This window comes from Leiobunum rupestre, chromosome 3 (assembly GCF_980474605.1).
Source record: "Leiobunum rupestre chromosome 3, qqLeiRupe1.1.hap1, whole genome shotgun sequence".
In the NCBI taxonomy this organism is placed as follows: domain Eukaryota; kingdom Metazoa; phylum Arthropoda; class Arachnida; order Opiliones; family Sclerosomatidae; genus Leiobunum; species Leiobunum rupestre.
In genome coordinates this window covers 45107354-45117036 of record NC_143386.1, presented here as the reverse complement: position 1 = coordinate 45117036, position 9683 = coordinate 45107354, and the positions used below count along the sequence as shown (strand labels likewise).

The 9683-nt window shown below is 36.4% G+C and overlaps 1 protein-coding gene across 1 annotated transcript in view; it reads left to right on the top strand.

The window, feature by feature from the left end:
• Window positions 1-3589: 3589 nt before the first annotated feature.
• The window catches only part of zfh2 (Zn finger homeodomain 2), a 145335-nt gene continuing 139241 nt past the window's right edge, over window positions 3590-9683 (top strand). Inside the window, exon 1 of the mRNA XM_090168370.1 lies at window positions 3590-3818. The gene's annotated coding sequence lies outside the window, so the exon portion shown is untranslated. The remainder of the gene's footprint in view (window positions 3819-9683) is intronic.

The window sequence follows — 9683 nt, the reverse complement described above, 5'->3', positions numbered from 1 at the left end:
CTCTCTCTCCCTTAGATAATCGATACTCGCGTATTTGCGATATATTTTGACAAGTCGATAATTATATCGATATTTATTATCGTCATTTCCGCGTACAATCGACAGATGGCGTTTTTATAGTAATTTCGGTTAGTTTTTGGTCACTTCCTTCTCAGTAATTGGAATAATAATATTTGTGTATTTTCTGCTCCAATACAATAAATTCTTTAGGGGTAATTTGGGTTATTTTCCACTGTAGGATTTGTCAAATGTTTTCTTATTTTTATTGTCATAAATAGTTTATTTCCTCCTACAGTTTATGTGTAAATTCTGTCACTTTTGATGGATAAAATAGGGAATAATTTTTAACCCGCATAATTAGAGTAATTTTTTTTAAAGCCAAAATTCCATTGAATGGATTTGAGTTATTTCTCTACATCTTAGCTGCATTCCATTTAGTTGTTAGAAATTAGCAACGATATTAATGTGTTACCATAAGTAACTTAGCAGTATATGATCACAAGTAATGTATCAAAATATGACCATGGTTATAAAGCATTATATGATCATAAGTAACGTATTATTATATGTTCAAAAGTAACATAGCGTTATTTGACCATAAGTAACGTAGCAATATATGAACATAACTAACACATAGCATTATACCGAGGGGGTAGCCACTTAAGAAATGTGGTGTACAAATAGCAAAATAATTATTTTCGGAAATCTAGAAATGTATAAGAAATTCATTAAGGAAATATTAGAAATATTTAAGAAATGCATTAAGGAAATATTAGAAATATTTAAGAAATATCGAAAATATTTGTAAATTAGAAAACTGGCGTACATTTTTTCTTCATGTGGCTACCCCCTCGCATTATACATGCATGACTATAGCTAACGTAGCACTTTATTACCATAACTAACGTAGCATTTACGACCATAAGTAACGTAGCATTTTATGACCAAAAGTAGCGTAGTATTTTATGACCATAAGTAACGTAGCATTTTATGACCATAAGTAACGTAACATTATATTCCCATTGTAATATAGCATTATATGACCAAAACTAACGTAGCATTTACGACCATAAGTAACGTAGCATTTTATGACCATAAGCCACGTAGTATTTTATGACCATAAGTAACGTCGCATTTTATGACCATAAGTAACGTAACATTATATTCCCATTGTAATATAGCATTATATGACCAAAACTAACGTAGCAATTTATGACCATAACTAACTAAGTAACGTAACATAATTTGCCCATTGTAACCTGTAGCATTATATGCCCATAAGTAACTTAGCATTGTAAATCCCCATTGTAACCTGTAGCATTATATGCCCATAAGTAACGTAGCATTATAAATCCCCATTGTAACCTGTAGCATTATATGCCCATAAGTAACGTAGCATTATAAATCCCCATTGTAACCTGTAGCATTATATGCCCATAAGTAACGTAGCATTATAAATCCCCATTGTAAATTAGCATTCTATGACCATAAGTAAAATAGCATTATATGATCATAAGTAAAATAGCGTTATATGCCCATTGTAACATAACTAGAGTTGAGCGTAATACCATAAATTTATTTAATAGTTCCATAAGAATAAATCTTTATCAAATATTTAACTGAGAACTTGTCACCGAGTGACGTAATCATACAAATAAAATTTTCATCCGCCAGGTGCTGTAAAAGGCAAAACAAATACGAATGAATAATTTTGCATGTAATAAGTGGCACACTTATTAAAGTATTTTATAAACTTATGATAATACTAGCACCATGCATTTGAATTAATTAGGGAAATACTACTTTGTAAACAACACTTTTTGTCTAGAAAGAAATAAGCTATACTGCTTAAAAAAAATAACATTTTATTTTACTGAAAATTTTAATAGCAGCTTCATTTTGTGTTGCATGACGTAAAGGCGCAATATTTTTTCGTATTTTTGAAAATGCAAATATAGTTTTAGCAAAGCATCAGATTAGCGCACCTGCGGAAAAGTTCATCAACTGACGCGTCGCCGTACCTGTTGTATCCCCGCGACAAGTACATTAATAATTACGCTAGGCCAGAAATAATTAAAAGTTCGTTATGGTACGCTCTCCAATGTACTGGTCTCTCAAAAATCAAGCGCTGTCAAGCGATATATAAATCATCTCCGATAGCGAACGGTGCGGGAAAATAGCGCTTACGTTTACCGCTGTCGTCGGGCGCGAGGTGGCGCGCGTGTAGAAAAATCGCCAGCCTTGGCAATAATCGCAAATAAAAACAATATTCCCCTACCGTTAGTTTAATTAAGCCCTCTGGTGGTGGACGGACACTCCGCTTTTTAAAAGCGAGGCTGGCACAAAAATCGCGGGAGATAGCTTCATTCCCGGCTTAAAATAAATAGCCTGGGCGAAACTTCGGAGGTTTTCATGGTAACCGCGTCTTCAGTCTTTCGGGTCGGCCGCGACTCTTACCGCGGCGCTAGTGTCGCGCGCGAGACGAGAGAAGGGGAGGGAAGCGAGATGGCCACGATTAATGTTGAAGGTTTTCCGACCCCCCTGTCTTATATGACTCATAGCGCGCTACTCTAGGGCGACTGCCATTTTTAGACTGATTTCCCCGTTAATTAAGGGGGACCTTCTCGCCTTCGCCGAGGCTTAGCGGCGACGCGACCGAGAGTTTGTACTTTTCCCATAGACGCGCTACTATTTCAACTCGGGACGCGAAAATAGAACGCGTTTACGGCCGAGCAAAAGACAACAACGCCAGAACAAGCGACTTCTTAGCGCGCGTTTGAATCTGGTGGCTGAAATCGCTTGTTGATGCCCGGTCTCTGGTGGCGGCGTTGGAGGGGGGGTTTGTAACGTGGGTCCCGCGATCCTACGCCAAAAGGGGGCTGGACATCGGGGGAGAACAAAATCCAGGAGGTGTATGGTTCCGTCCGGGAGATGGGGGTGGTGAACCTCTCTCGGCGAAGAAGCCAGGGAGGGATTTCGGCTGGAGAGCGGGAGGGAAGGCAAAAATTCTGTACCGCGAAGAATCCCGTAGTTCCTGTCTAGGTTTTCGTCGACGGTTTTCGGTCGAGCTTTATCGATTTCTTAGGTTAGCGCGTGTTGGCGCGTGGTGCGTGGATCAGATAGCCTCGTTTTTCTGCCCATGTGTCACATTTTCATCGCGCGCTTTTTGCGTCGACTGTCTTCCGTCGATCAAACCGTTTCGCTTTTCGTTTTCGGCTTCGCGACGCGCCAAAACACTCCCGATTGGATTGAGCGTGTGTAAATAACAAGGACAATATTATCGAGTCGTTTTTTCTCTCTCTCGTTTAAACTATATTTCTTTTTTCAAACCGACAGATTCGTGGACGGTTGCCAGTCCGCTTTTTTATTCGTCTCTCTCGTTCTAAAGATTTGTTGTTTGTATCTCGTCCCGCGCGCGCTCCGAGATTTTTCACGCCCGCGCCTGCTAAAAATAAAAAGCGACTGCAGCGCCTAAATTCGTCGGCGGTGAATGACGGATAGCGCGAGCACGCGCGCGCCCCGGAGTCGAATTCTTGACTGAAGCGCGTGAACCCACACAGCCGTGATAGTCGACGCGCGCCTTCTCGTATTTTGCGTCTTCGTCATGTGTTCCCGCGTTTGATTATCAAACCCAGTCTCTATCGCGCGGCCGTGCGCGAACTCCGGAAGATTTTAGCTTCCAAGAATCGTCTCGACGTATTTCAATAACAATCTCTTTCTACGAATCTCGTGTCAGTGTTGTGTAAATTATTTGCGACTGTGTGCGGATCGCTTTTTGTGTTTTCCGAAACAGGAGTGATTGGGCCGTTGAGTAATCGGTGAGTAAGCTCTTCATTCGTTACGTTTTTAAGCCTCGCTCTCCCTCGCGGCGGCGGCGAGCGACAACGCTGTTTCCCACTCAGCCGGCTTCTGCTACCCGAGAGCCGAGCCGTCTGCTTGGCTTTTCGCGTCTACGGCGCGATTTCCAATGTTTATTTCTCGCCGTCTATTCCTTTTGCGTTAATAATTAAAGCTTCACTCCATCGGGTAACCTTAAAGGAACCCAGATTTCATCTATAAATAGTTTTAAACCCCGAAATCGACGATTAACGCGATAATTATTAATACCGAACTAAGGCCTATTTTGTACCCGCGTTTGGCGCGTAGTTGGCCACTTTTAAATTTCATTATGATAATCGCGACGATGTCGAAATTATTTTCAAAATTAGAGCGAGGAAAATTTTCAGATCCGGCCCACACCTGGCGGTTACCAATTATATTTTCTATTTACAAATTATCCGCTAATTGTCCATCCATTTCGCTGACACATGTCGGTGGCGTAATTACAGGAAAAGTGCTCGCTCCTTTCGAGTTGACCACAAAGACCCAACACCGAACACACCCGGATAAGCGGAGTCATTGAAAATTTTCAAAAGAAACTGGTTTTTCGCTTTTATTGTCAGTACGACTTTATTACTTATAATTCGAAATTTGCAAAGAACGTTACGTTGATAAATACGGGGTATTTCCAACTGATTACTTCTAGAAAAAAAACCAAAGCTGCCTGCCATGCCAAGTATAATCGTACCCAGATGTGCGACAAATTTAGTTTATTCCAAATTGCTTTTTTTTAGCATTTTCTGGACCCCCCCTCCTTTCTTCTTAACCTAAAAACCCATGTCCACAGATTTAGAGAATATTTTTTGCTCCTTCTTGGGGGGGGGGGGGGGGGTGCAATATGGGAGGGTATGGGTGTTTTTATGGTTCCCATTCCGCCCCCCCCCGCAAGGAGAGGAGATGGATGTTCGGGGGTGTCGAGTACTCCCCCCTCAAACCTCAAATGGGGCCCCCATTTTCTAAAACAAGAATAAGATTTGCCTTGTTCTTTCGCGTTTCGCCATTTCCTTAACACCTTTTTATATTATTTAGACACACAGAACAAATTCAATCTGGTCATTTCAAATTTCCGGTGGCAGGTTTTTGCTTTTATTTCTTAAGTTTGCGTCTGAATTTGGGAATTATTTGCGTCTGAATTTAGGAATTATTTGCGTCTGAATTTTTATATTATTTTCGTCTGAATTTTTATATTATTTTCGTCTGAATTTTTATATTATTTTCGTCTGAATTTTAGCATTCATTGCGTCTGAATTTTAGCATTCATTGCGTCTGAATTTTGGCATTCATTGCGTCTGAATTTTGGCATTCATCGCGTCTGAATTTTTATATTATTTTCGTCTGAATTTTTATATTATTTTCGTCTGAATTTTTATATTATTTTCGTCTGAATTTTTATATTATTTTCGTCTGAATTTTAGCATTCATTGCGTCTGAATTTTAGCATTCATTGCGTCTGAATTTTAGCATTCATTGCGTCTGAATTTTTATATTATTTTCGTCTGAATTTTTATATTATTTTCGTCTGAATTTTAGCATTCATTGCGTCTGAATTTTAGCATTCATTGCGTCTGAATTTTAGCATTCATTGCGTCTGAATTTTGGCATTCATCACGTCTGAATTTTTATATTATTTTCGTCTGAATTTTTATATTATTTTCGTCTGAATTTTTATATTACTTTCGCCTGAATTTTTATATTATTTTCGTCTGAATTTTAGCATTCATTGCGTCTGAATTTTAGCATTCATTGCGTCTGAATTTTAGCATTCATTGCGTCTGAATTTTAGCATTCATTGCGTCTGAATTTTAGCATTCATTGCGTCTGAATTTTGGCATTCTTTGCGTCTGAGTTTGGAATTATTTACGTCTGAATTTTTGAATTCTTTGCGTCTGAATTTCGGCACTAGTTGCGTGTGAATTTTGGAATTATTTGCGTCTGAATTTTGGCATTAATTGCGTCTGAATTTTTATATTATTTTCGTCTGAACTTTGGCATTCATCGCGTCTGAATTTTTCTATTATTTTCATCTGAATTTTGGCATTCATTGCGTCTGAGTTTGGAAATATTTACGTCTGAATTTTGAAATATTGGCGTCTGAATTTCGGCACTAGTTGCGTGTGAATTTTGGAATTATTTGCGTCTTAATTTTGGCATTCATTGCGTTTGAATTTTTATATTATTTTCGTCTGAATTTTGGCATTCTTTGCGTCTGAGTTTGGAATTATTTACGTCTGAATTTTGAGAATTATTTACGTCTGAATTTTGAGAATTATTTGCGTCTCAATTTTGAGAATAATTTGCGTCTCAATTTTGGTCATTATTTACGTATGAATTTTGAGAATTATTTGCGTCTCAATTTTGAGAATAATTTGCGTCTCAATTTTGGTCATTATTTACGTATGAATTTTGAGAATTATTTGCGTTTGAATTTTGGCATTATTTTCGTTTGAATTTGTGAATTCTTTGCGTCTGAATTTCGGCACTAGTTGCGACTGAATTTTGGAATTATTTGCGTCTGAATTTCGGCACTAGTTTCGTGTGAATTCTGGAATTATTTGCGTCTTAATTTTGGCATTCATTGCGTTTGAATTTTTATATTATTTTCGTCTGAATTTTGGCATTCTTTGCGTCTGAGTTTGGAATTATTTACGTCTGAATTTCGTAATTATTTGCGTCATGTTTTGTAGACGTACTGTTTTTAATATTTATAATTTTAAATTATAAATACAAAGGTTCCGGTTTATTGTTATTTGATTTTTATAATCATTTTACATAAATTAAATATTACTATTAATTTATTTATTTTATTATTATTGTTTTCAAAACAAAAGCACAATTTTCTCTATTTTTGAATCGTTTGGCGTTAGCGTGTGTAACTTTGTCCCCAGATATTATAATAACTACGCCTACTTTGTCATTTTTAGTCGTGTCTGGCAGCTTTCGTAATACTGGGGTTAAGTCCTACGATAAAACGTGTAAGTCAACCTTGTAGCCGGTATATTCATTGAGAATTTTATTTTCATAAAACATAAAACTCAGATAAATAATATTGCAGGGTTGCCACAGGTCTGGAAATCAGGAAAGTTATGTATTTTAAAGTAGGTCTAAAAACTCATTGAATTTTAATTTATTTAAAAAAAATTATTATGCTAATTTTACTGTAGGTCTGTGGTTAATTTCATGATTATCAACAATCAACTTTATACTAAAATATAAATAAGGAAATTCATTAACTAAAATTCATTAGGACTAAATGTCAATTTTTTTAATAATTTGTAAAATATAAGAATGTGCTCTACAAAATTACGATTGCAATAAATTGTTTTTAGTTAAATTTATTAGCTTATAATAAATTAGTAGATGAAATAAAATAATTACCTTCTACAAAATATGAAGTTAAAAATTTCGCCTAAAAAGATCAGGGGAACTTGAAAATATTGTTTCTACGAAATAATTAATTTTATTCGCTTTAGGCGTTTAAACCTACGCGTTTAATCCCGACTTGCTTAATCTCCGATGTTCGACATAGGTACGGTGATATTTTCCAACGCGAACTGTCGTGGGTGGGCGTTATAATTTTTGCTTTTCCAGTGATACGAAATGTCAATTTTGAGTAATTTCAAAAATTCGATAGTTTTTTTTTTAATATAAAAGCGCTGTGGAATATAACATTTTCCGTTGATTACACCGTGGCCTAATTAAAAACTGATCAATATGGAAATTAGGAAATAACGATTATGTAGTTCGAAATGGAAAAAGCGCATTTACACCGAAGCTTTTGCAATCGTCCTTGCACTGAGCCTATCATATGAATGCCGTTTGTCAGATATCTCCCGTACTACCAGGTATACAAACAGATAAACAATTTCGTTGCTTAGTGTCGATTTGAGACGATAGATGGCCTTTTAATTGTGGGTGGAGTCTGCACTTATGCAAACTAGATCGACTTCCTAAATTTTATATTGTAAATTGATTCTTAGTTTTGTGTTTTTTCGTGTTAAAACGTCCCCAGGGAAAGTAGGGCTATAAAGTCGGGGAAATATCAGGGAATTTCAACTATAACCTGAAGATTCACAAATTTTGTCCTTTAAAAAGGTCAGGGAAAATTTATCCAGGTTAAAGTTAATTAGGAACAATATAAATTATAGATACGTGGTTTAAAAAGTTAATCCTAGCCAAAATCAAAGTAGTAATTAATTTCAATTAATTTAAATTTTATTTGGCTTCACTGATACAAGGAAATCATCTATCAAGTAAATAATGTTGTTTTAAATATATTTCAACCAAAATTAATCAGGTTTTAAATTATTGAGAAGAAACCAATGCACCTAAGGTGTCGGTCATGGGCCAAAACCGCGCGCAGTTTATAATCCTCCAATCCAAAAACCCCTAACAAAATGTGGGTAAAAATCCTCAAATTCAAAATGCCATACAAAAGTGGGTAAAAATACACAAACCTCGAAAAAAAGTGGGTAAAAATCCACAAATCCCGTACGAAATGTGAGTATAAATCCAAAATCTCATATAAAATGTGAGTATAAATCCAAAATCCCGTACAAAATGTGAGTATAAATCCAAAATCCCGTACAAAATGTGAATATAATACCATAAATCCAAAATCCCATACAAAATGTGGGTATAAATAAAAAATTCCATAGAAAAGTGGGAAAAAACCACAAATCTAAAAATCCCGTACAAAATGTGGGTAAAATCCAAAATCACGTACGAAATGAATAATCCACAAATCCAAAATATTATACAAAATTTAGGGTAAATATCCTCATGCCGAAAAACAAATAAATGAGGATATAGCAAATGTGTAAAATGTAAATGAATAAACTTGGGTCAAAAATAAGACTGCATGTGTCCAAATTAAGTCAAACGTCAAAAAAGTCGAAGTGTGTTATCGCGGAATTATAACATAACATTTCGGGGGAAGAAACTTGATTTGGCAGTGGCACACTCGAGATTTCTAACGGGTGGTGGTGGTAAACTTATAAACAACTATCAATACTGAACAAGATAATTTTATTTGGGAAACGACCGCGTTATCAGCTATAGCTACCCAACCGCCCGGGGAGGGGGCTAACCATCGGCTTCTGCTACGAGTGACATTATTAAACGCTTTTTAGGGTTGATGTATTGCATTATTGAAATCGACGTGCTACTGCTGATTAGGCCGGTTGCCGCTCTTATACCATTTCCGTGTGCCATGTTAAAGCGGCATTTGCATAAGCGAAGGCTTCGCACCGCCTAAACTGTACCCCTAGTCGTAGCTTTGTTTCTTTTGTGGATTGCCTCTCGACGAGTGTTTATCAAAAATGACTTCCTTCACGCTTTTTTTTTCTGTCTGGCGAGATAAAAAAAAAGCTTTTAATTTATATATTAATTTTTGTTTCACTGATAATAATTAACCGCTGACGTCTTTGACAGTGCTGTGACATTATTGGATAGGGTTCATATTTTATTCGACAGAAAAATTCTATTAAAGGGAATAGTTTTTCTTATCAAGTAACGGGGTGTTCTTGTTTCAATGTGCTTCTTACGTCACAGTCTACGAGCACGCGCTACAGTCGCCAGATAAATAAGTATTTTTATAGGGCGCGTGAAAATCGCGCGTGCGAAGAATATACCGAGGGGCAGGTCACTTCCATTTTGGGTGCGTCTTAATCATAGTTAAATGATTAAATCAGGGTAATCGTGATTAAATCAGAGTAATCAAGATTAAAAAATCTAATCACGATTTAAATGAGATTTAATCATTCTAATCATGATCTAATCTTTTTAATCAGGATTTAATCATTTAA